General features: G+C 42.9%; 1 protein-coding gene across 1 annotated transcript in view; it reads left to right on the forward strand.

The window, feature by feature from the left end:
- Positions 1 to 23,998, forward strand: part of KATNAL1 (katanin catalytic subunit A1 like 1) — a 114,407-nt gene extending 90,409 nt beyond the window's left edge. The window contains exon 12 of the mRNA XM_077868218.1: positions 23,559 to 23,998. The gene's annotated coding sequence lies outside the window, so the exon portion shown is untranslated. The remainder of the gene's footprint in view (positions 1 to 23,558) is intronic.
- Positions 23,999 to 26,082: the final 2,084 nt, after the last annotated feature.

Here is a 26,082-nt window from a genome sequence, read left to right on the forward strand (position 1 = left end):
AAGGTAGGGAGCAGTGTAGTCATTGCTTCCTGTACTTTGTATATTGTAGCTTCTTACATCCCAGTGGGCAGTGAGAATCTATAATCATACAAGGGGGTCTTCTTTCTTCACTGTGACCCTGTAAGCAAAACCGTTCTAAGGAACATGGATATGAAGAAAAATGTTTTCCGCAGGATGATGGCAAGGCTTGGATTTGAAATCAGCTCTGAAGCAGAAAGCCTAGAACACAATTGAGTGTCGAGTCTATGGACATGGTCTAAATAAACACAAATATCATTTTCTTTTATTTCTGTGTAGCTTCAAGGCACCTTATTGTGATTCCAGGTTATTGTATTGATAAACTGCTTTGCCTATGTTCTGTACTGGGATGGTGGCTGCTCTGGCCACAGCTGGCTGTGGAGACACAATGACAGTGTTCCTCTCAGTGGTCTGATTTGTGTGTGCCGTGGATGATGGTACAGCACTGCAGCCACAGTATTGTCCCAGTGCTACAATATTCCCCCTTGTTCTTCCAGGATCACATGCAGTCTGTTAGTCCATCTTGGAGTAGTCTGTAGGATAGAATTTTTTTCCACATAGGAACCAAACCTACTTTGTAAATCAAAAGGCACTTCTTAATTTGCAGTTGTATATTAAATTCACACATTTCAGATTGAAATTCGCACACAATCTATTTTGCATTACTCACACTTAATAGTAATTTCTTTTGGCTATTGCCCCCAGGCTATATAGGAATGAAGAAAAAGATTTGAGCTCTCTGTTTTGACTGTGTTCACAGATTGTAAATCTAATTGGTTCTGATTTTTTTCCCCCTCTTAAAGTAACACACACTTTCTGAACGAAGTCTGATAAATGGGGACAGGTTTGCCTTATTACCATGTTCACTTTACCTAAATTATCCTGTCAGTTCATTTGGAAAATTCACCTGTTTTTCTGCCCTAATTTGCTACATCAAGTTGATGTGTGCCACTAATAGAGATGATATCCACCTTGTGAAATGGCGAGGAAAATTATGTCTGCATTAGATAATGCTTTAAGATGGACCTATTTCAGAATTGGAAGGGACCTTACAGATCATTGAATTCAGTGTTTCCTGTACTGAGCTAGAGAATCCATTTGTTTTTTGAGAAATTTTTAAATACTATGTTCTCATTAGATGAACAACCACAAAAAAATCTAAGTACAGACCTCTCTGAATGGAGAACTATCATGAAATTTCAAAGGTTACATGACTTGGCTCCAGGAATAGATCAAGGTTTCCTGTAGATCTAAAGGAATTTAGCAATAGGCAGTGGCCTGGGGCCTCTAGATGGTTAAGACCAGGGTCCCTCTTCATCACATTGGACTCTAGTTAGGTATATTGAAGTGAGGGCATAGCTATGATGGCAGTGTCATGCCATCCCCAAATTGCCGTGGGAGGCAGCTGGTTTTACATATATGAATTGTTTTATATTTCTGGTGTCCTTGGTGCTATATGAATTATAAGGCTGCTGTGGCCAGGAGCTTCCATTCTGAGAGTACACAATAGCCAATCTATCTTATCATTCTTTGAGTATTTAAGATATATGCCCAGTGGTGAGTGGTGAATCAGTCAGCTTTATCTAGGTAGGACTGAGATAAATGAAGCAACCCCAATGTTCTGGTGGCTTGTGTTGCTTACTCATTTAGATATGTCATTTGCAGCTCTTCCTTGGTTGATTCTGCTCCCTGCATTGTCTTCATTTTGAGATCTGTGATGCCTTCAGTAGCTCCCCCTATCTTTTTTTTTTTTTTTTATTTTTTTATTTTTTTATTTATTTATGATAGTCACAGAGAGAGAGAGAGGCAGAGACACAGGCAGAGGGAGAAGCAGGCTTCATGCACCAGGAGCCCGACGTGGGATTCGATCCCGGGTCTCCAGGATCGCGCCCTGGGCCAAAGGCAGGCGCCAAACCGCTGCGCCACCCAGGGATCCCAGCTCCCCCTATCTTCATGACATAGGGAAAAGAGCAAGAGGGCTCAGAAGCATTCAAAAGTTCTTAACTTCTGATGGTGCATGCATTACTTCTTCTGTGACCCATTGGTCAAAATAAGTCACATAGACAAAGCCATTGTCTGTGAAACTGGCAAATACTATTTCCGCAAGATGTCACATGGCAGTAGATGGAGATGTATAATCCTCTTCCAGAGAGGAGGTTGAATAATTGGGAATAATAATATACTCTACCATGGGTGATGTCCATCCACCCATGCAGTTGTCCACCTCATGGTTACTCATCATGCTGGGTGACTGGATTGCTCAGTTTGGCTATTTTTTATTTTCATTTTTTCTTATTTGAAAGTTTTAGAATTGAGAAGCCAGATAGCTTTAGGGCTGAGTGGACATTTAGAGACCTTGTCTTGTGCTCTTGTTTTTCTTGTTGAGGAACTGAGGCCTACTAAGGTGATTTGCTCAATATTACAAGGCAAGGTTTCACTACAGTACTCTATTCACAACATCCACTTGTGAAAATGTTAGACAGGGATTGCCGCTTTGCTAATTGTAAAAGAAAACAGCTTTGTTCCTGAAGTCATACCCCATCTGAGAAATCAAGAAATGAAACAGAACCCAAGTGGTCAATCTTGGAATGAAGACTGACTTAGTTTTCTGTCCATTTTTTTTTCTAACCACCTTTGTAATAGGGACAACCTATTTAAATTTATGATGTAGCATCTACAGAGCACCAAGAGTTGTTCAGTACTATAGTAAGTCACAGTTCCTGCCAAGGCAAATTGTGTCTCTGTTTTATAAATAGTCTGCGCCCTGTGTTTATTTGATTTAAAATAAAACCTGTATGTAGTACGTGGTATGTTTCCTTCCAGCCTTTGTGTGAGGGAACAGTGGGCAGATGACTCCTGATGCTGGAGACATTAAACAGAGGGCAAGCTGTGCAGTGGGTATTCCATGGGCTTCTAAAGTCCTTATGGTGCTCAACTGATAAAAATAACCCACCACTGCCTTTGGGAAATGTGGATGGCCTTTCTTCAGCCACTGGCTTTCCCAGCACCCCATATCTGCTCTTCAGAGATTTCACATTCTGAGGTCAATGACAAATGAAAAAGTGATAAAACAGATGGAAGTGACTGGAGGAGCTCCCAGGCAGAGGACCATAGTTGGGAGACAACAGAAAGAGACAAAATAGATACTGCCACTCCTTTGAAGATGGGATGGTTCTTACTCACAAAAGTGCTTATTTCATGAGAGGCCGACAAATAAGATTCAAAAGGAGAGCACATGTGATGATTGCTTATGTGCCTCAGTGAGCCTTTAACATACAGTGTACTCTTTTCCCTGAGGGGAAGCTCGCAAGCAAGCACCTATAGGTGAATGACTGTACAAATCTTGATCAGCAGTTCTGAAATCTCTTAGAACTGTGACCAGAACAATTTAAATGTGTTTGTGTTTTATCAGCGATTTAGACAACACAAGTCACAAAGCATCTTGTGTATCTTGTAGAGTTTCAACATGGTTGAGGTTACATGGTATATAGGGTAGAGCACCCCCTCCCTGTACGCAGTTTCCTCATACACATGCTTTGGCATGTGGAGATTGGAGGCAAGATTAACCTGATTAGATTTTGAAAAGGCCCATTTCTGTTTTTGTTTTCTCTTCCCTTTACCTCCTAAAACATTTTACCCATGTGAATCAAGTGCCCAGTTCTTTTGAGTTATCTTAAACCTCATGCTTTGACATCCCACTCAGCCTGTTCATATTGCATCAAAACAACACCCCAACCACTGTATCAGTCAAAGTGCCCTTTCCCTAGGTGGTAGGTGTTAGAAAAGCAATCTGATTAAATTTTATTACACCTATTGACATTGTGGCACTTTGCATATTCTACTTCTTCAGCTTGCTTTCCCCAATCTTTCCTCTCTCTTTGGCTGCAATTCTGAATTACCCCTAGGTATAAAACTTACATATATCAAGGTTCTAGATAGTCAATTAGGGTGATTACCAGAACCATTTGGGAGCTCTTAAAAACATACATGCCTATATGCCCTCCCTTGAGATCCTGATTTTGTGGGCTTTGGAGTGATAGAGATGTCTGGATTTTTAAAAAAGCTTCCTGGATGATTTTAATTGAATCATCTATTTCTTTGCTTCCTTGGTAAAGAACTCTTGCATAAGAAGGTCTGCTTTTCTCTTGTTGCTTGCCATTCTTGAGGGAGGCACTTTTACCATAGTATTTTAGTAGTACTCCTAGAATGAGCTTGGGTTGATTTTGATTTTTAAAATTCTTTGGTTTCTTTTAAAAGAACCAAACAGATATTCTTAGACTCTATTCTCCCTGCCCAAATTCCTAGCTTGTAAATTCAGACACCTTCAAGGATTAGAAACACTACAGTGCTTGGAATTGCTTGGTTTAAAGAAGGGCAAAACCCACTCTTACACCTGATCTCATTAGATGGTCCTAATTCCCTTCCCCTTATCCCTTCTTCCTTTTTTAGGATCTCTCTTTACCTACCTCTCACCCCAGGGATTTTTTATTGTATAAGAAAGTTATTTCAATTGTTGTGAATGTCTTATCACTCCTATTTAATTACCACTCGGTGCAATCGTAGCTGTGCATTTTATTAAAATATATTAGATTTGCTTTGTTGCAATTTTTATTTAATACTAACACTGAACTGTGTTTATGTGTTGCTCTGATACCATGCCTGTCTACTTAAAAATTAATAAAACAAAGTGGGACAGTTGTCTGGTAACATTTCATTTGTGTTTGACTGACAGTTTGGCACCATTGCAAAAAAAACCCAAGTGTAAACAACAGGCCTGAGTGTACTAGGCTGGCTAGAGCCAGATAGTTGGGTATTCTCATGTTTCATTTGGAATTTTAAAGCAGTTGCAATCTCCCCAACCTTCTACCAAGATAAGAGGTGTGTGTGTGTGTGTGTGTGTGTGTGTGCGCGCGCGTGCGCGCGCGCCTTTTGGGGCAGAGGTGGAAGAAGGATCTTTACCAAGACTTTTACATCTCCAACCATGTCCTTATGGATAAGGTGGAGCAATGTAGCCTGAATGATAGTTACATGGGTTCTTGGCTAATAGAATGACCATATCAAAGGACATTAATTAGTAGACTTGTGCTGTACTAGAAAGAAGGCATAATACCATGCTGTGGGACCTTGTACATGACTGTTCTCCAAGTGTTTTGGTAGAAGGTGAAGATGAAGATACTAAATTTTGAGATGGCCCCAAACTGGGAATGACAGATTATATTGAAAATTATTAAAACATTTAAAAAGAGCTCAGTAGGTGGAAGAGCTATAATGAGCAAAATGAAATGTAAAGAAATGAAATGAGGTAGAGCAGATGTAAAATCCTATACTTAATCAATTGCTTATTGCACAAGTTAGGGAGACCTGGTAAAAGGGTCTATATGTCAAAGGCCTTTGCCACTATGTGTTACCTGAAGGGGTTCCAGGTAACTTCCCAGAAGTTCATCAAGAGGACACCAGAGGACCTCAAGGCAGGTCAGTGAATCTGGGATCTCTTGAGGGCCCTGGTCATCTAGGCTAGCGAGAAAAACCGCAGAACCCCCCCACACCCGCCCAATAGTCTGCCATTCAATTCACAGCACTTTGTACCTTTCTCTGTACTTACCACAGTGCATTACAGTTAAGGTTTGGGGCATCTGTCTTGGCTTCTTAAATGTAAACTTCAGGATAAGAACCCCTTTCCAAGTTTCTGGGGCCAAATGCCTGACACACACAGATTGGGGAGTCCAGGGAGTCCCCACTGGGAGAGATTTTTGTTTTGTTCACTGCTGCATCTACGGGACTCGGAACAGTGCTTGGCATGAGGTAGAACTTAATACGTATTTAATGAAAGAATAAATGACACATAGATGTTCAGTAAAACTTAGCCATTCATTCTCAATGTGATTATGGCATATCCTATTAGTAAGTCACTACTTGGCTATTCTAAAACCCTCAGGAGCTTCACATCCTTTTTCTTTTGATTCTCAGTTCTTAGTCTATTCCCATCTCTGATTACATTGGACATTTACTCAGGAAAGCCCAGCCAGGGCAAGTTTGATGATCCTTTGAAAAGGTATACTCCAGATGTAATGAATTCATTACTGGCAAGAAGTATGCACAAGGTGAAGTCAGATCTGGGTTCAAGTTCTATCTTGGATAGCTTATTTATGAGATTTATGACTTTGGTATAAAGTCTCTATTTTCTTGAAGCCTTTGTTTTTCTCATCTAAAAGAGTAGATACTGTATGTATAACACAAAGTACCATCTCAATAAATGTCACTATTATTGTTACTATTTCCCAAGGCCTTGGCTCAAGTAGGAGCCATGAGTAGAGAGGGAAAAGACTCTAGGAAGAATCAAGGAAAAAGAAATCAGGAATTCCTAAAGACTTGCCTTCAAGGTTTACTTCTTTTGTATCTATTAGACATGTAAACTCCTCAGAGTGGGGGGAGAAATAGAAGCCCTGCATTGCAGAGGGAGCTAACGTCTCCATGGTAACAGCACATCAGATTCTGATGTGGGCACACCTGGTATTCTCAGGTTGCTCCGCCATATGGCACCCCATATATTTCATCAAGGAAGAAAAAGCACTACCTTGACCTCCCCCTGCCGCATAGGCAAACCCAAGTACACATACCCTCACACCCTCTCTGTCTAACCCATGGCCACTAAAGCGATACAAGCCATGTCATAGAGATTGGAAACACAGTTACAAAAACCATTCTTTGAAACAAAGGGCCAGTCATTCCTGCTTAAAAGAGGTGCCCAGAAGAGAAGGACCTGACAAAAACATTTGCAATTTGCCTTTTCTATGATACTGATGCAGAATCAGGCGGTCTCCCTCCTGCCCCAGCTTGCTAAGAAGGCAGCCCCACTGATCCAAAAGAATCTCATCCCTGACCGTGACTCATCTCATGACACCATTTGTAAAAGTGGCCTTTCAAACTCTCCCTACATATAAATGCCCATTAAATACTCTGCTTTGAACTAGTTTAAAACAAAAAAGATTTCCTGGTAGGATTAAAAAAAAACACCGACAGCCTGTAGTTGCCTATGACACAACCGAAGAATTATGGCTGCTTAGAGGTTTCCTGCTCTGCTTCAGAAACAGATGTTTTAAAACTTTGCGTTGAAAGAGATGTCAGAAATTGAGGACAAAAGTCACTGTTCTCTTGGAGCGTATCAAAGTCTTCCTTTTCAATAAGCATCTATTGATTGGGTTTCTTCACGCCACATTCCCCAGAAAGCCCGTTTAAATTAACCACGCGTGCTCCTCCAGCATGCTTGGGTGCAACCACAGTGCCTTGTGTACATTATGCTTCATAAAGGGCCTTTGAAGGCAATGTCTTAAAAAGCCACAGTTAAAAAATGTTAGAATTTAGGATCTGGAAATGTTGGCTTACTTATGGTGCTCATGGTGGTTTTTTTTTTTTTTTTTTTTTTTTTTTTAAGTACTTTGGGTAGCCTGCTGAGTAATAAATAAGAGTAACCAAAAGTATCCATCCAACATGGGAAAGTGAGCTGTGCTCTATATAATGTCTATAGTTTATGTTTTGAAACTGGTTCAATGTGCAGCGTTCCTGGATCATTACTTAGCTTTAATTTGTGGGAAAGACTTTATGTTTAGAGCAGTAAAATCTTGTCCTTCCATGTCACAGCAAGCTTTTGGCCATCTCATGGGCTTCTTCTACTTTCCCACCCTACTTGGTCGTGAGGGAACTTCATGAGTGCCTGTCTCTTGCAGCATATCTGATCTCTCCTAAACATGCCAGATATAGACAGACTTCCTTTTACAGCCAAGATGAAGCAGTGCCATTCCTCCCAGCTCCTCTCTCACACAACTAAAGGGCCATGGATATAATACAACAAACATAAGATTCCAAAAGGCAGAAAGAAGGCAGACTTCCCAGGGTTCTCAGGACTTGAGGAACAGCATGGTGGTTCACCCCCTGGGTTTCTCTGTTGCCTTCTATATATTCTGGACAGGGCTCTACAGAAGCTTCCAACCTGGAATTGCCAACAGCACAGACCAAAAGAATCTTCAAAAAAAAGTCTGTTCCTCATGGCCAAAAGACCAAGAAAGGGATCACCTAGCAACAGAAAACCTTTCTGGCAATATTTGTCCTGCTCCAGCTAAGTACCACGAGGAAAACCCTGCCCCCAGACTTTCAGCAGGACCAAACAGGAAACTGGTCTTCTTCCATGACCCTTTGCCCTACAGAAGCAGGCAGCAGCACTCCAGTCTCCTGCTCAGTAGGGTTAAGCAGAGATCTTTGCAGTCTTCCATCTCTGACTTGGTGAAAGCAGGTGATGCCCTAATTCCCCACAGGAAGCTGTCAGTGGGCCAAGTGGGTAGTTGATCTTCTAGTCTCTGCTCAGTGAAAGCAGGCAGTGCTCCAGTTTCCCTGGGTAATATCAGTAGAGTCCAGCAGGTAGTTGAGCCTGACACTTCCCCTGGTATTAGGGAGGCAGAGTGATGGAGGAGGCTAGTTGGCATGCTGAATCCCCTCTTCCTTTTCCCCAGTGTCAGCAGGGCCCAACAAGTTGCTGAGCTACTGCCCCAATCCTGCGGCAACAAAGCAGTGTGAGGGAACCCTCAGCTTCCCTGCTACCAGCGGTCTGTGGGCCCCTTGGATGCAATGGGCCAGTGGGAGTTGGCGCCCCACTTTGCTTGGGAAGGCATCAGTGGGGTAAGCCATAAATTTACAGATACGAGACTTTGAGTGAAATCTAAATGGGATAAACCCAAATGGTGTGAAACCCATGATAAGACACATAATTAAACTTTTAAAAACTAGATCCTCCCCCCACAATCTTGAAAGTGGCCAGAGAGATGTGCATCATGTGTAGAGGAACACTAACTCAAATAACAGCAGATTTCTTATCTGAAACCAGGAAGGCCAGAAGAAAATGATAGAACATTTTTCAAGAACTGAAAGACAAGAACTGTCAACTACCAGTTCTATAACCAGCAAAAATATCTTTCAAGAATGAGGGGGGAAAATAGACATTCTCAGATAACAAAAAAGTAAGAGATTTTGTTGCTAGGAAACTTACTTTTTTTCAGAATGGCTGATAAAATTTCTCCATACATAAAGGAAATGATAACAGAAGAAGACTTGGATCAGAAAAGGGGAAAAAACATTAGAATGGGTAAAAAAAAAAGGGGGGGGGTAAATAGACTATCCTACTTCTCATGAGTTTCTTAAACATATTGGAAGTTTCAACAGAAATTCTAACACCCATTTGATGTAGTGTTCAATATATGTGGAGAAGAATCTTAAGTATATTTTAGTGGTGTGTGGATGCCTCAGTTGGTTAAATGTAAGACTCTTGATGTCAGCTCAGGTCTTAGTCTTGGGGCTGTGAGTTCAAGCCCCATGTGGGGTTCCTACTGGGCGTGGAGCCTACTTAAAAAAAATAAGAAAAAAGTATGTTTAAAAATGGGGTATATAGAGGGATCAACATGGAAATAAGGTTTTTATCCATCACTCACAAGTAGTTGGTGCTGATAACTGTAGACTGCAATAAGTTACGTATGTATATTTTAATACCTATAGCAACCACTAAGAAAACTTTGCAGAACAAGGTACTAAAAAATGTTATAAATATATCAGGGTAGAATCCTAAAACATGCTCAAGTAATGCAGAAGAAGGTAAAAAAAAAAAAAAAAAAAAAAAAAAAGAGAAATGGTGGAATTAGAAATAGAGGAAACAAACTAAATAATGAAGTGGCTGATTTAAGCCCTAATGCATGAAAAGTTACCTAAAATGTAAATGGTTAAATATAACAAAAGATAGAAATTGACTAAGTGGATTAAAAAAATGACCCAGCCTATGTTGTTTATAAGAAACACACTCCAAATATAAATGGTAGGTGGGTTGAAAGTAAAAGAATAGAAACAGGTATACCATGCAAACATTAATAATAATAGTAGTAGTAATAAAAAGCAGAAGTGGCTGTATTAACATCTGGTTAAAGTAGACTTCAAAGTAAAGAAAATTACTAGAGACAAAAAGGTATATTACATAATGACAGAACTCTCCAGCCACCAGGAAGACATAAAGCAATAAGATAAAAGGTAAACCACTGCTCTGGTTTTGATGGCACATTTCTCTCTTCCTCTCTGGACCATAAGAGCCTTTGAAGACAAAATTCCCACCTATTGGTGTTGGCTTCCCACCTTTAGCCCACCACTCCCACCCCAGGAGGTACTTAAGAAATGTTTTGAGCCAAATGTAGTAGAAGTCTCCTGTAGTTGTGGTCTGGCTCATAAGAGCATCCTCATCTCTAGGAATGGCCTCAGAGGAACCTGTGGCTATTTGAGGAGCCTATGGCCGTTTGTGGCATCATTGTAGACTGTACCAACTGAGATGTCACCTGAAGCAGAGCAAGTGTTGACTAGCTCACTCGACTTGAGGTGGTGTGGGAGCTTGCTTTCCCAAAGTGCTTCCCTTTGGGATTTTTGCTAGAGTCTCCCCTGGGGTAACTGGGCCCTAAATGTGGAGGGAACCTACCCTTCAGCTGCTCCACTGTCCTCTTTATAGACCCTTCCAAGAAACCCAGAGGTTCTTATGCAAATAACTTCCCAGCTCTTCTGAGAGATATATGTAGATTAGACCCCACAGTGACCCTACACAAGAAACCATATCCATAAATAATCCCAACTTTAAGACACACTGGGGTCAACCAGCATACCATTTGATTAAGTAATGCATTGAAATGCAGTGACAGTTCCCATCTCATGATTGGAATGTAAATCTGAGGGAGACTGGCCAGGAATAAATAGACACTTTTCTTGGTTGTATCATTATGATACTTGGTGGTCGGAAAGGAAATTATTTACTTGGCAAATCTCCACAGTGACATTATGAGATCACTGGTATGTTGTTAATGACTTCTGTGCTCTTGTTTTATGGGTTAGTATCTGCTTAGTGCCCAGAATTTATAGCCTGCGACATGGTGGCAAGTTTGCCCTAAGTCATCAGGACCCTCAGCAAGGAAGGCAGAGCAAGTGAGACTGGCTGCAGAAGAGAGATTTTTAGGGAGGAGCCCAGAACCCTGGCTTCCCAGTCCAGTGAAAGTCAGAGATCCAACCCAAACATTTCCTGACTGCATGCTCCCCAGTTCTTTCTGTGGTGCCATTTTTCACTGCTGGTGGCCAGACTTCAGATGCCAGTAGTTATTTTATAGTGGCACTCCCTAACCCAGGCCTCCTCCTCATAGCCTGACCCCGTGGTCTGCAGGTGGCTGCACCAACCAATGCTCCAGCTGGGCCACCACACTGCCTGTCCACATGGGACCTTATCTTCTTGTTCTTCATCCATGCTGGTCTCTTGGCCTCTCATTGGCTTCTGCACTTGTCTATATCCTCAATGTTAGGGCCTATCTTAGCTTTTGCTTATCTTTTGGATCTCTCTAATTTTGACTCTTGACATTCTTTAGACCCATCCATGCTGGTCCCCTAGCTGCTCTCAGGCATCATCCACCCAGGCAATAGCTTCTTTGGCCAGAGCCCCCATTGGGTGCTCCAGCTTTTCATTCCTTCCTCTCATTCATCCTCGTCCATGAATAGTCATCCCCCAAATCCAACTTAGCCTCCCTATAGCCCTGCTAGGATAGGGGTAGCCATCCTATATGTCCTGCCCACCTCACTTTATGGTCTTTATGCTGAGGGTGGGCCATCACTGGGGTGAAAAGTATGCATTCTGGGGCCTAGCTGCTGCCTGGCTGCAAATGCCAACTTTTCCTCTCCTGGCTGTGAGATGTGGATGCAAGTCCCTGACCTTTCTCAGCCCCAGATAGTAAGTACTATGTATTTTGCTCCTTTGCTCAGTTAATCTTTAAAAGCTAAGCCAGCTTTTAAAAACTTGTTTCTATAATTTTAGGAGTGCCGCTGTTACATTGTACTTAGCATGCCTGGCCACCCAGCCTGAACAGGAAGGCTCAAATCAAAACCAGGCTCAAGGGAGGGAGAGGGAATTATGGATGCTGTGATTTTTAGAGTTCTCTTCTCTAAAAAATGTGAACTTAATAGTAATATCCGAAACAGATGCCTCTTGAAGAACAGTCATGGAAGAAATGCCTGCAAAAAGTTGGTACCCTTTTCTGTAGTTCTTAATCCCTTTTGTCAACTGACTCAGGATCTTAGCTCAAAAGCTCTCCTGAACGGGTGTTTCTGTGCCACAGTCTGGCAGGTCATAGCACGGGGCTCCGGATCTCTCCGGGCCTGGCTTGTCATCACTCTCACGTAACCACAGGTGGCTTCTGCACCCTGCCACTGCCAAGCATGTTTGTGCTCCTCGCAAGGAAGACCATCATGTATTCTGCAGTATTTCTGTGCTCCAGGTTAGTTTCTTTTCAGGAGTGGAAAAGGGAAGAAAAGTGCTCCCAGGCTGCAAATCGCCCCTGAGAGCAGACATTCCTGAGTGAGGCCTGAAAGCCCTGCCCCTAGGCCCCACTTGCTGGCTGGCCCACCAGGTCTGCACTCAGCATGACCTCTCAGTGCCCCTTCAGAATTTTGCTGTGCCACACAGGCCTGACATGCTGCATCTGGGGCTGGTGTCTCAGGCTCTGGCCTAGGTCTGTTTCCGGTGATGATGAGAGAGCCTGGCTCTTTGTCCCTAATCGTCCTGGCCTCACAGCTGGGATCTGTGCAGACTCAGTCCCAGAAATAGGACAATCAAGTGAGAGATGCTGTGATAGACAGAGGGAGGAGCCGATGCTTCTTGGGGCCTGGGAGTGGTGGGGGCTGGGATGGCTCAAAGGAGCATCCTTGGGAAGATGATGCCTGAACTAAGTTTTAAAAGAGAGGTAGGGGGACACCTAGATGGCCCAATGGTTGAGCATCTGCCTTTGACTCAGGGCGTGATCCTGGAGTCCCAGGATTGAGCCCCACATTGGCTCCCTGTATGGAGACTGCTTCTCCCTCTACCTATGTGTCTGCCTCTCTCTCTCTCTCTCTCTCTCATGAATAAATAAGTAAAAATTTTTAAAAAAATAAAAAATAAAAAGTGGGTAGGTGTTCACCAGTAAGCTGCAGGGTGAGTGGGGGTAGGATGAAGAATTCCAGGTGGAGGAAGTGCCCCGAGTGAAGGTGAAGAAGCAGATGGGATACCTGCTGGAGGAGGTGCAAGTGAGGGAGGAGCTAGCAAAAGGTACCTGGACTCCTGGACTGCCTCTGCACAAAGCCCCAGCCCCAAAGTAAGCTCAGTTTTTTACTGGAAATCTTTCATTCTGGATGGACAAATAGGCCAAGGATTTTTGTTTACCTGCATAGGAACATGAAGTCTTCCTCCACAGAAGAAAGTCATCCTTTGGGTCTAGGAGGGAATTCGAAAAGCATACCTTTAGTGTCTGACACATTCACTGCTTGACACTGGCCGGCATTGGTAGGCAGGCAGCCTCTGTGCCAAGAAGGAGACTGAGGGACTGTTCAGGGGAAAGCCTCGCTCTAGAGAATAGGCAGGTGTTTGGAGGGAGGCATAACAAGGCTCTATAATTAAATCATACTGACCCACCTCCAGGATAAGCCAGACTAAAGTAATTTTACTCTCCCTCAAGGCAGGAATTCCAAAGAATCACCCTGGACAGATTCTTCAGTAATATACAATTATCCGTGATAATTAATTAGCTAGACACTGAAATTTAATTAATTAATTAAGCATTTATTAAGTGGTATTTACATGACAGGCATTGCACATCCCACAGGGGATGTGCAAAGAAAAGCAAAACATGGTCTCTGCCCTCCAGGAGCTCACTACTGGAGAGAAAGATCGATAAACAAATACTACCAGTACCATGTGATATGAGCCTATGGTCACAACCATGGCCGTGGAGAAAGATAGGCATCAGCCATGCTGGCAAGGGGCCAGAGTCCAGGAGAAAAGAGATGATGCTAAGAAAGATTACTATTTAGTTGAGTCTTGAAGGATGAGCAGGAGTTTATTTGGTGGGCAGAGTGGGAAAGAACCTTCTAGGCAGTTCCAATAGCATTTCCAAAGGCATGAAGTTGTGAAAAGCCTTGGTCTCTATGGGGAATGTCCAGGGAAGGCTCATTAATTCACTGCATGTCACGCCATTCCCCATCTCCTGAGCCCATGGAAGCCAAGCCAATCAACCACAGCAGTCTCTCCCCAGTTCCCCACTCCGGAGGGTTCCAGGCAGTAATAACAGACCCACAGGACCGGTGCTTGAGAAGTGACCTCTTTGCCATCCTGGAATTATAATTTTTGTGTTGTTATATTAGAAGGCATTTAGAGAAGAATGGCAGGAGACAAAGTTGGGAAGGTAGTTTGGGGCCAGGATATAAAAAGCTTGTATGTCATTCTGAATTCCTTCTGTTGATGATAGAAAGCCACTAAAAGTTTTTAGGCTGGAGACTAACACAGTCAGACCTGTGAGGCAGGGGTTCCCCACTGGAGTGGTGTAATGCACGGTGTGTAGCTATCAACTGTGAGAAGTGTGGCAAAGAACCAGTTCTTGAAAGTGAGTGTTGAGGGTTGCAAAGGACATCTTTTTTAAAATAGAGGGTAGTTAACACCATCCCCCAAATCTGTGTCACACTGGAGAGGTAGCACAGCGGACCAGAATTTTTTTGAATATATTTTTAAAGATTGTATTTATTTACGAGAGAGAGAGAGAGAGAGAGAGAGAGAGAGAGAAAGAGAATGAGATAGTGCACAAGCAGGGGGTGCAGCAGCAGCAGAGAGAGAGAGAGAAACAGGCTCTCCAGGACCCCGGGATCATGACCTGAGCTGAAGGCAGTCGTGCTTAGCCGACTGAGCCCCTGGGGAACTGGAATTCCTACTGCCTACTAAGAATTTCCTTGGGCCTTGAAACCCCCTTCCAGAGTGTCAGGCACCAAAAGCTGCTCCACGCTTCCTGTTGAATAACTTCTTGTTCCTGGCTCATGTGACTTTTATACTCCCTTAGTTCTTCAGAGTTTACTTAATACGTCAGCTTAACCCTTGGCCCGTTTATTCCAAAAATTCTGCTTCAGAGGGTGTATGTTGTCAGCCTGGTTGCCTTTCTTCTAGGGTAGCTGTACCCCTCAGAGCTGTGGCTTGGCCCGGGAGCTCGTATTTCTCTAAAGTGTCAGCTGCCCTCTCTGGTAATATGTGTTAGGGAGAAGCCAAAAGGCAGGCCCTCGGGTCCGCTCCTCCCAGTGAATTTAAGCAGAGAGGAGGGAATGAGTCTCAGGTAGAGAGGAACCACAGAGCCATTGCAGCCTCTGACTCTCCTTGTTTGCTGCCTCCCCATCCCTGACACCCCTCATCACAGCTGTATCTGTGTACCCTCATGCAGACACAGCCTTGGGAGGAACCCAGGGCCTCCAGGTTGCAGGGCCCTCCCTAGTGCTGGGGTCAGCGCCCTCCTGCTTTCATCTGCACCTCAGCTCTGCAGAGCTGGGGAGCAGACATTCATGAGACTGGGACTGTTGCTATTTCTGTGGTAGTGGGTGAGCTCTGACCGTGCCAAGGCAGTGTGGGAGAATCGGAACAGCTGAGCATCAGACTTCCAGAACCTACCCCCTGCTCCCATCCCACACCACCCCTAGCAACATGCTGCCGGCCCCATGCCTGGCCTGGCCCATGGTTAGCAGCGACCCTCAGTGCCTCCAGGATTTTCTCACCATTTCTGGTTAATGCTTCAAGTCTCTGCACACTGAGCCTCCCACAACTGCGGGTTCTCCAGACTTGATGTGGGGGAAGACATTCATGCTCTCGTCAATGGCCCCAGCTCCCTTCTCCATGAACGGACAGGCCTGAGCCTCACAATTTAACATAGTACGTGAAAAGCAGGTGCTCTAAGGCCTAACTATTCTAAAATCAACTATTGCTACACTTAGTTTCACTTATATTTAAGAAAACTTAAAAATAATTTTTAAAAAGATTATATTTATTCATGAGAGACAACACAGAGAGAGGCAGAGACACAGGCAAAGGGAGAAGCAGGCTCCCTGCAGGGAGTCAGTGGACCCTGGGATCACGCCCTGAGCCAAAGGCAGACGCTCAACCACTGAGCCACCAAGGTGCCTAAAAACTTAAGAATAACTTAAGGCTTTTCACAACATTACAATTTTTGCAACTTATTCATCATCATCTATTTTTTTCCAAAGTTTTAAAATATAAGTGTTTATTCTTTGGTATAGATAATACATTTCTTTTGCTCAAAATTCAAAAAGTATGGGAAGGTGTGTGCCGCAATAAAAATTTTCTCTCCTTCCCCAGCCACTCAACCACCTGCAGGCAGCGAATGTAACCAACTTCTTGTAGAGTGCACTTGAGACCCCACCACACCTATTGTATCATAGAAACTTTCAAACCCACAGAAAAGTTGGAAGAGTACAGTGAACCATTCACCCAGATTCACCTCTTATTTGCAACATTTGCTTTATCTCTGTGTGCGTGGGTGTATGTATGTGTCTCTATACACACACATACACACAGGCACACGCTTTTTTCTTCAAACTCTGAAAATAAGTTGCAAACATTAGGACTCCTTACCCCTAGATGCTTTAGCTGGTGCCTCCTAAGAACAAGCACCTTCTTCTCTACAGCCATAACATCACTATCACATGCAAGAAATTTATCCTTAATACAGTAAAATTACATAAAATTCCTTCCAACTGGCCTAAGAATGTTCATTGTGACAAAGTTTTGCTCTAGAAGCCAGTCAGAGAGTGCTAATTTCCTCTGGTTGTCACCACTCTTTGACCTAGAGCAGCCCAGATCAGTTGTCTTGCAGAGGGGCCCTCAGTTTGGACTTGGCTGATTATTTCCTCGTGATTAGATTCAGGCTAAAGGATTTTGACAAGACCCATAATGTCATCAGTAACCTATGTTTGATTCTATCGTAACAGTTCCCTTAGGAACTATCTATATAAGAATGTATAATGCTCCTCTTGAAAATTTATAAAAGAACTGTGTGATGTGTCAAGAACTACCTGAAGGCATGGAATGACGGGGCAAATTTCAACTTTAATTGGCATAATACAATGTTATAGGCCTCTCCTTTTAAGCTTCTGATTTGATGATATTTTAAAAATTGTATGTCACCTTCAGATGAGCATAAGTTCTCCCAGGGTAAATGACGTATGTTGGCATGGTTCTCTGGTGTGCCAGCAACAGTCTCAGGAAGCCCTCCTGAATCTGCTGTCCAGCTATAATCGGAAAGAGGCGCTCAGTGTTTATATCGAGGGGCCATTTTGCCACATGCTGTTGGTTCTGGCAACACTCTTCAGCATCCAGATGAATTGTACAAAAATCCAGTGAACAGGTAAACTTTCTGGAGTGTATTTGATGACCCACTTATCTTGGTATGTGAAAGCAGGAGGACGTTCATGATAATACATTTTCCAGAAATCCTGTTAGGACTCCCTATTAGTAAGCCTGAGCCTTAGAGATGTGGAGTTTCACCTGTGTGCTTTAGCACGTGGACATACTGAAGAAACTATTTCCTGAGAAAAGTCTCAGTCCTGCTTTCTGGTTCTCTTCTAATGCACCTGGGATGAGATGATCCTTCATCCAAGCAAGGGTAGTTTTCAGAGGAAAATTTTTTGCTTCTTTCAGTCATGGCCACCAAAACTTCTGGGTCTTCCTTTTGATAAATTAGTCAGAATACTGCATGTCAGGCAATGCACCTGTTGTTATCCTACTATCTGTACAGACCATGTTGGACACCCAAGAATAAAATGAGTTTCAAAAAAAAAGCCAAAGGGCCTGCTAACCCTCCCTCCTTCAGCGGTTTTTGGAGGTGAAAGTGACTATCCCTGCCCCACATTGGAGTCTGAGTGGGGTGTGGCTTGACAAAGAATATTCAAATTTGTAATATAATTTTATCTTTTTGCAAAATGAAAAATGACCTCATTTTTAACATTAAGACCACAGAATGCGAAGCTTTACACATTCTTTGGGGGATCCAGGTAAAGGAAGGGCAGTGCTCATCCCTTACCCCTCCCCCCCCACAAGTGAGGACATCTGTCTAAAGGATTATCAGAGATGGTTCTAAACTGTCTAATTAAACTCTGCTCCAAAATGCTGAGCCCAAGCAACACATGGGTAACACTGGAAACTTCTTTCCACTTTGAGCCACATTTGTACCAACTTATTCAGGAATAAAAGGCTCGTGTCACTCACCATCTAAAAAGTTGTATTAGAAAGTGTCAAGAAGGAAGGTGACAGAAGTTTGTAGGAAGGAGCATTAGAGCAACTGCTGAAGCCATACCAAAGAGGGCACTGTGACTGGAAGCCAGTGAGTGCACCCAACAGACACTGTCAAAACATTTGGACTCACCTCACATTCTTCTCATTTGGTCAGCCTTAATTACAAATATCTTACATATGTCAACTCAATCGCCAGAAAGCTAATGTAATTCAGGCTGTATTGTATGAGCTCCTCAGAAAATGCCACCAAAGAGCCATAATTCCATTGTATCCTTGACTTCTAAAGATGGTCTGTGTAAGAAACAGTTATATCAAATTGCTATTACATAAAGACTTATATATGATCAGTTCCTTCTAGTTCTTGTACACTGATGGGCTTCCTTTTACTGGACAATGAAAGCTATGCAGCTTGTGTGTATCTTATTTTACCTTAGTTGTTAGCTAAGTTTTGTGCTTCAGTCTTAAAAGTTTGTGTTGGTTTAGGGTTTTGGACCAAACTGTCTTCCAGTCTCCATTGCTTTATAGTTGGTTTTTTAATATTTGTTTATTTACTTATATTTTAAAAATATTTTATTTCTTTATTTGAGAGAGCAAGTGAGAGTATAGCATGAGCAGGGAGAGGGTAAATGGAGAAGCAGGCTCTCCGCTGTGCAGGGAAGCCCAACATGGGACTTGATCCCAGGACCCTGAGATCATGACCTGAGCTGAAGGCAGATGCTTAACTAACTGAGCTATCCAGGTGGCCCTATAGTTGGTCTTTTTAAAACAAGCGAACAAAAAAACTTTTAAAAGGGATACTTTTCTATTCTTTGACTGTCATTTTGTTTTTGGAAATAAGTGGCATATCATAATTAACATTTCTCTAGAAATAATATCACACAATGGCTTTTATTATAAACTGTCTTATCAAAAGGGATCCTTTCCTTTTTAAACATTTTATTTTATTTTATTTGGTGGTGGGTGGGGAGGAGCAGAGAGAGGGGGAGATAGATTCTTAAGCAGACTCCACACCCAGCACAGAGCCCAAGAAGGGGCTCCATCTTACAACCTTGAAATCATGACCTGAGCCAAAATCAAGAGTCAGATGTTTAATGGAGTCCCAGGCACCCTTAAAAATTTTATTTTTATTTATTTATTTTAAAGACAAATTTTAAAAAGCAGTTATAGATTTGCAATAAAATTGAGAGAAAGTTACAGAGGTTTCACATATACTTCCTTTCCCCACGCATGTAGGTATTCCGCCATTATCAATATTGCTCCCCAGGATGGTACAGTTTTTACCAAGGACCAACCTACATTGACATGTCAAAATCACCCACAGCTGATAGTTTACCTTATTGTTCACTCTTTGTGTTGGACAAATGTGTAACAACATATGTCCATCATTATAGTGTCATATGTGATATATGATGTAGTGTGATATATGATATGGAGTATTTTTACTGTCCTAAAAATCCTTTGTGCTTTGCCTGTTTATCTCTCAGTTCCTTCCCCTGCCCCTGGCAACCACTGATCTTTTTCTTACTGTCTCCACAGTTTTGCCTTTTCTAGAATGCCATGTAGTTGAAATTATACAGCCTTAAAAAAAAAAATAAATAAATAAAAAAAAAAAAAGAAATTATACAGCCTTTTTAGATTGGCTTCGTTCACTTAGTAATATGCATTTAAGATTCCTCTATGTCTTCTCATGGCCTGATAAGCTCATTTCTTTTTAAGGTTGAGTAATATTCCATTGTCTGGGTGTGCCACAGTTTATCCACTCATCTACCAAAGGACCTTGATTGTTTCTAAGTTTTGGCAGTTATGAATAAAACTGCTATGAATAATAACTGTATGTGGGGTTTTTTGTGTGGATGTGAGTTTTCAGTTCCTTTGGGTGAATACCAAGGAGTGTGGTTGCTGGATCCTGTGGTTGCAAGAGTCAGATGCTTAACTGACTGAACCACCTAGGCACCCCTTAATATTTCATATAAGGCAGGTCTACTGGCAGCAAATTCCCCAAATGCTTATTTGTCTGAGAAAATTTGCATTTCCCTTTCACTTTTTAAAAAGATTTTATTTATTCACTCATGAGAGACACACACACAGAGGCAGAGGCAGAGGCAGAGGGAGAAGCAGGCACCCTGGGGGAAGCTCGATGTGAGACTCCATCCTGGGATTATAGGATCACAACCTGAGCGGAATGCAGATGTTCAATCACTAAGCCACCCAGATGCCCCTCCCCTTTACTTTTGAAGGGTAATTTTGCATGGTACAGAATTACAATGGATTTTTTTTTCTTTCAACACTTTAAATATTTCACTCTGCTCTCTTGGGTGCCCAGTTTCCTGAGAAGTTGTATTCACTTCTTTTTTTTTTTTTTTTTAAGATTTAATTTATTTATTCATGGAAGACGCACAGAGAGAGGCAGAGGCACAGGCAGAGGGAGAAGCAGGCTCCATGCAGGGAGCCCGATGTGGGACTCGATCTCTGGTCTCCAGGATCAGGCCCTGGGCCAAAGGCAGCGCTAAATCGCTGAGCCATCCAGGGATCCCCTGTATTCACTTCTTAACCTTGTTCCTCTATAAGTAAGATTAAAAAAAAGATTTTATTTATTTATTTATTTGAGAGAAAGAGAGAGTGAATGAGGGAGAGGAAGAGTGAATCTGAAGCAGACTCCACACTGAGCACAGAGCCCGATGCGGGGCTAGATCCCACAACAGTGAGATCATGACTTGAACCGAAAACAAGAGTTAGACAACTGACTGAACCTCCCAGACACCTCACAGGTAAGATTGTGGTTTTTTTTCCCCCACTGGCTTCTTTGACTTTCTGTACTTTGAAAATGATATAATAGTGAGGTCTGGTGGGGTTTTTTTTGGTTTTGTTTGTATGTTTTTGCATTTATTCTGCTTGATGTTCTCTGAGCTTCCTGGATCTGTTGTTTGGTGTCTGACATTAATTTGGGGAAAGTTAGCAGTCGTTATTGTTTCAAATAATTCTTCTGTTTCTTTCTCTCTTCTCATTCTGGTATTCCCAATTCCATCACATGTATATTCCATCTTTTGGAATTTCCCACACTCCTTGGATATTCTGTTCTATTTTGTTCAGCTTTTGTTCTCTTTGCTTTTCAGTTTTCAAGGATTCTATCGACATAGCCTCCAGCTCAGAGATTCATTCCTCAACCAGTTGGGTCTACTAATAAGCCCATCAAAGGCATTCGTCATTTCTGTACCAGTGTTTTTGATGTCTAGCATTTCCTTTTGGTTCTTTCTTAGGCTTTCTGTCTCTCTACTTACATTGCCTGTCTGTTCCTGCATGATGTTTCTCTACATTATCCAGTAGAACCCTCAGCTGATTAATCAGAGTTGTTTTAAATTCCTGGTCTGATATTTTCAACATCCCTACTGTGTGTGGTTCGAATGCTTGCTCTGTCTCTTCAAATTGTGTTTTTTGCCTTTTGGTGTGTCTTGTGATTTCTTCTTGATAGCTGAACATGATGTACCTACTGGGTCAGGAGAGCTGCTGTAAATAGGCTTCTGGTGCTGTGGTGGTGAGGGGGGTGGTGTGGGGAGTGTTCTGTAGTCCTGTCTTCCTGTCACTGAGTCTCAGTCTCTTCGTGAACCTGAGCCTCTGTGGGAGCCTGAGCCTCTGTGCTGTGAGCTTCACAAGAGTTTCTCAGTTTTGTCTTTCCCCTTGGGTAGACCTGAATGGCAAAAGTGGGCTGGAGTTGGGTATTCCCCTTTCTCCATGCTGGTAGGCTCTGATAATAAGCACAGAAGGCTTTGGTTAACTAGTTTCCCCTGAAGGCCAGGCTTTTTAAGAAAAACAGTGCTCTGGGGTATTCAGAATGGTTCCTGACCCTCCTCCCACTTCCTAGAAACCCAAGGGAATTTTTCTTCAATATTTACTGTGGGAACCTAGTCAGTTTACCAGAGGTACTATTGTGGCGGCCTCTGTAACCAGGTTCCCCTGGAGTTTTTATCTCTCAGACTTGTCTGCACGGAGCCTCCAGCAATTACTCAATCATGGTGCAGGGTCCTGTGGCTGTTGCTGCTCCCAAGCCTCTGCTCTGGTCACCACGGCTGCCTGGCTGTCTCTCCAGTCTCAGGGACAGCGGGTTGCCCTGGGTCCTCCTCTCTCTGTGGATGGAACAAGAGTTGCTGATTTTTCAGTCTGTTCATTTTTTTCCACTCATAGTTAGGATGGTGTGGGGACTTCCACATTCCTTACATTTGGAACAGGAAACCAGAAGCCCTGTCCTTTCCTTCAAACATGAAACTTCAACACATTTTAAAAGATATTGAAATAGCTATTTATGTAGGTTTTATGATCTCTCTCTCTGTGTCTCTCTCTCACACACACACATAGAGCCACAGTCTCAAAAACTTGAAAAGATAGGACCCTGCCCTGTGGGCAACATTTTAAAGTGAAACTATTTTAGTCTTGGGACATTTCTTTTAAAAGAACATTGACATTCGTTTTCCTCAAATTCCTTATTTTCCTACCATTCTTAAAAATAAGAACAAAAGCTATAATGATTAGTACTGGTATTAGGTTTTGTGTTCCAGGGACTGTGCGAGGTGCTTCTTCACCTGTGCTAGTGCTAATCCTCATCAACAATCCTGCAGAAAAGGAATCATTTAACCTATTTCATAGATTAAGAAACTGAGGCTTAGATAGTTTGGACACCTTGTCTAAGGTCATACAATTAGTAATTTAATAGCCAGGTAATAATTATAATAATGCCTTTTTAAAAAAAGATTTTATTTATTTATTCATGAGAGACACAGAGAGAGGCAGAGTCATAGGCAGAGGGGGAAGCAGGTTCCCTGTGGGGAGCTAGATTTGGGACTTGATTCCAGGACCCTGGGATCACGACCTGAGCCAAAGGCAGACACTCAACCACTGAGCCACCTAGGTGCCTCAATAATAATAATGCCTTAAATCACAATGGTCAAACCTTGTCAGTCAGAGTCCTGTTCAGCTATGGTGATTAGTGAAAATGCCTGTTGACTTAGTCAGCACATGACCTTTGCAAACACTGCTAGGTGTGTGGGCTGCATGTGCATGTGTACATACACATGTCTGTGCATGTATGATTATTTTGGACCACACTGTCATTATTTCATGGTTCACCACCCTGTTCTAAAATATGTTTTCCTAACTTGTTTTATTAGAACCTCTAATGAGGTGTCGTGCCCCCTTAGCTATTTCATACCCCGTTTTGTAGTTTCCAACAGTAGGATGCCTGGTTGGGAGGTGGCATTGATGACTTACCAGCAGATTTATAACGATGTGGATTTTTTATTAGGCTAAAAGTTGTTTGTTTTTAGTTTTTGGGTAACCCTGTGTTTACCCACCCTCGAATCAAATAGTCTTTTTCAACTCAAATAAGCTATTTCCTTCTTAGATCCAAGAGCTTTCAAGCTTTGAAGATAAAAGGACAGGCTGTTTCACAGCTCAGAACTTTCCATGATGTGTTGTCGAGACAGGAAGTGAATTTGCAATCCTTGACGTGTCCTGAGGAGTTCATTCAAGACAGAGGCATCCGATTCAAAAGCAGCAACCTTTAATTCTCTGAACTGTGAAGCACACTCTGCTGCTCTGTGGGTCTCAAAGGTGGAAGTGAGGACTTGGTGGAGCTGCTTCGGATACTAACCCCGCCACCTGGGAGAGCCACATGGAGCCCACAGCTGAGAAGTCAGACTGTGCCCAGCATCTATGACATCCTAAAGGGCAAGGACAGCATTAGTTGGAAAATGGGTAAACTGATATTTGTCAATGACAACATTAAAAAATTAAGGGCCTCGTGTAGAAAAACATGATTAAAATACAAATTTAATATATCCATGTTTTATCTTCTCAATGAAAACTGTAAAGTAATAATATACACATTTGTCATGCTCAACAGAGCCTGTAGAGAGGTTAATATGAATCATTAAACATCATCTATTAAGGAATTACGTTTCACAATAGTGAGTAAAGGAAAAACACATTAGCAAACAAAGAATGTTATTCTTCCCCTCAGTTTATTCCCTTGCTCAAACTACACTATTCGTTACAAGAAGAGAAGAAAGACAAAGTTAAAAGCTCTTAAAATTTAGGCTATAATAGAATTGCTGCTTCTTGTGAAATACTGTTTTAAGTCTGTTTATTCCAAAGTCAGGTCAGGATGCCACTTAAAGCCTTCAAGTGATGAAATGCAATGGGTTCCCAGCCTATCCTCCTTCTTAGCTTGAGAAAGTCTCCACCCCCGCCCCAACCCCCTGCCCAAAGGGCCACAGAGGTAGGCTTATACAACATAGTGGAGCTTTTAAACTTTGTTGAACACAATTCACAACTTTGTTGAACACAATTCACAGTTGAGCCTTTTTTTTTTTTTACAATGGCCACTGGGGCCCTACCTAGGCTCCACGAGGAGCCACCTGGAGCCCGAGGGCATAGGAGGATGGAGGATAACACAAATGTCGTGCTGCCTCAGAGGGACACCTATGAGAAGGATGCTCGAGAGCCTGTGGGGTCTGGTAACTTCATGCTAGTGACTTCCCAGTTCGACAAGCATCTTCGAGGCACGCAGTATGGCTGGAAAACTAGGTTAAAGGGTTGTGGGGCTACTGTTGGAGGCCCCGGGGCCACATCCTGGCCTCCCTGTTAGTCCTGGCCGTGTGACCACAGCAGGTTACCTAACCTTACCGAGACTTGTTTTGCAAATTTATAAAATAAGAGTAGTGCCTTAGCAGGTGGGGGTGAGGGTTCCACGCATTGGCACACTTGGCACACACGATGGTTCCTGCACACTCCCCACCTCTCACTCACTGCTACTGTTCCTCCTGCTGCCGGCACCTTTCTTGGTCCGGCAAGCCACGGGGGGTCTAGGCTGCCCATCTCCCTCCTCTTCCCCCCGCTAATCACCCCACAGGCTCCTGCCTGCTTGTCTTCACCTGGCGTCATGTCACTTTCTCCCCGGCTCAGCATGTCCAGTGGCTCCTACCTGACTTCAGGATAAAAATTAAACTTGTTAGCATAACGTCAAAGCCCCCTGAATGGGCTTCTGTGTCTCCCTGGCGCCCCCACTGCTCTCTTGTCATTTCCCAGCCCACTGCAATTGTTCTCCCCTCCTGCTCTTTCCAGTTTCTCCTGCAGGCAGGAGCTCTCACCTCCTTTTCGTGATTTCCCTTAGGCAAAAGTTCTGTCCTCCAGGGAGGCCTCTGTTGCCTTGAGCACAGCCCTTGTGTACCATGGAGGCACTGGGGCCTCACTTCTTGACTCTTGCCTGTTTTCCTTCTCCATTTTTCCTCCTTGGGCACCTACCACCCCAAGAATGAGGGCCTGTGTCTCCTGCCTCCCAGCATCGGTGGCACTAACACAGCGCGTGGGGCTTGGGCAGGGCTGCTGGGGCCCCGGGGATGAGGGTGCTCAAAGACTCAGGATATAGGTTGTGCACACAGACAGGAACGATGAGCCATGCCCTTTTTGCCTGAACACAAGTCAGAAAGTGGAACAACTCTTTTTTTTTTTTTTTCTCAAGAAAGGTGCAATTTTTTTTTTTAAATAAAGATTTTATTTAAATCCTGTTGGTCACTTGGGGGATCAATCTTTTGTCTTTATTCATGAGAGATACACAGAGAGAGACAGAGACATAGGCAGAGGGAAAAGCTCCCTGCAGGGAGCCTGATGTCGAACTTGATCCCAGAACCCTGGGATCAGGACCTGAGCTAAAGGCAGACACTCAACCACTGAACCACCCGGGTGCCCCCAAAGATGCATTTTTTTTTTTTTTTAATTAATACTGTCTGTACTAAAGGGGACTCCTCACTGGGACTGGAATAAAATGATCAAATTAGCCGTGCAAATAGTGCTACTTTGGGAGTGCCTTATCTTTTTTTTTTTTTTTTTTTTAAAGATTTTATTTATTTATTCATGAGAGAGAGAGA

This window comes from Canis aureus, chromosome 24 (genome assembly GCF_053574225.1).
Source record: "Canis aureus isolate CA01 chromosome 24, VMU_Caureus_v.1.0, whole genome shotgun sequence".
Lineage (NCBI taxonomy): Eukaryota > Metazoa > Chordata > Mammalia > Carnivora > Canidae > Canis > Canis aureus.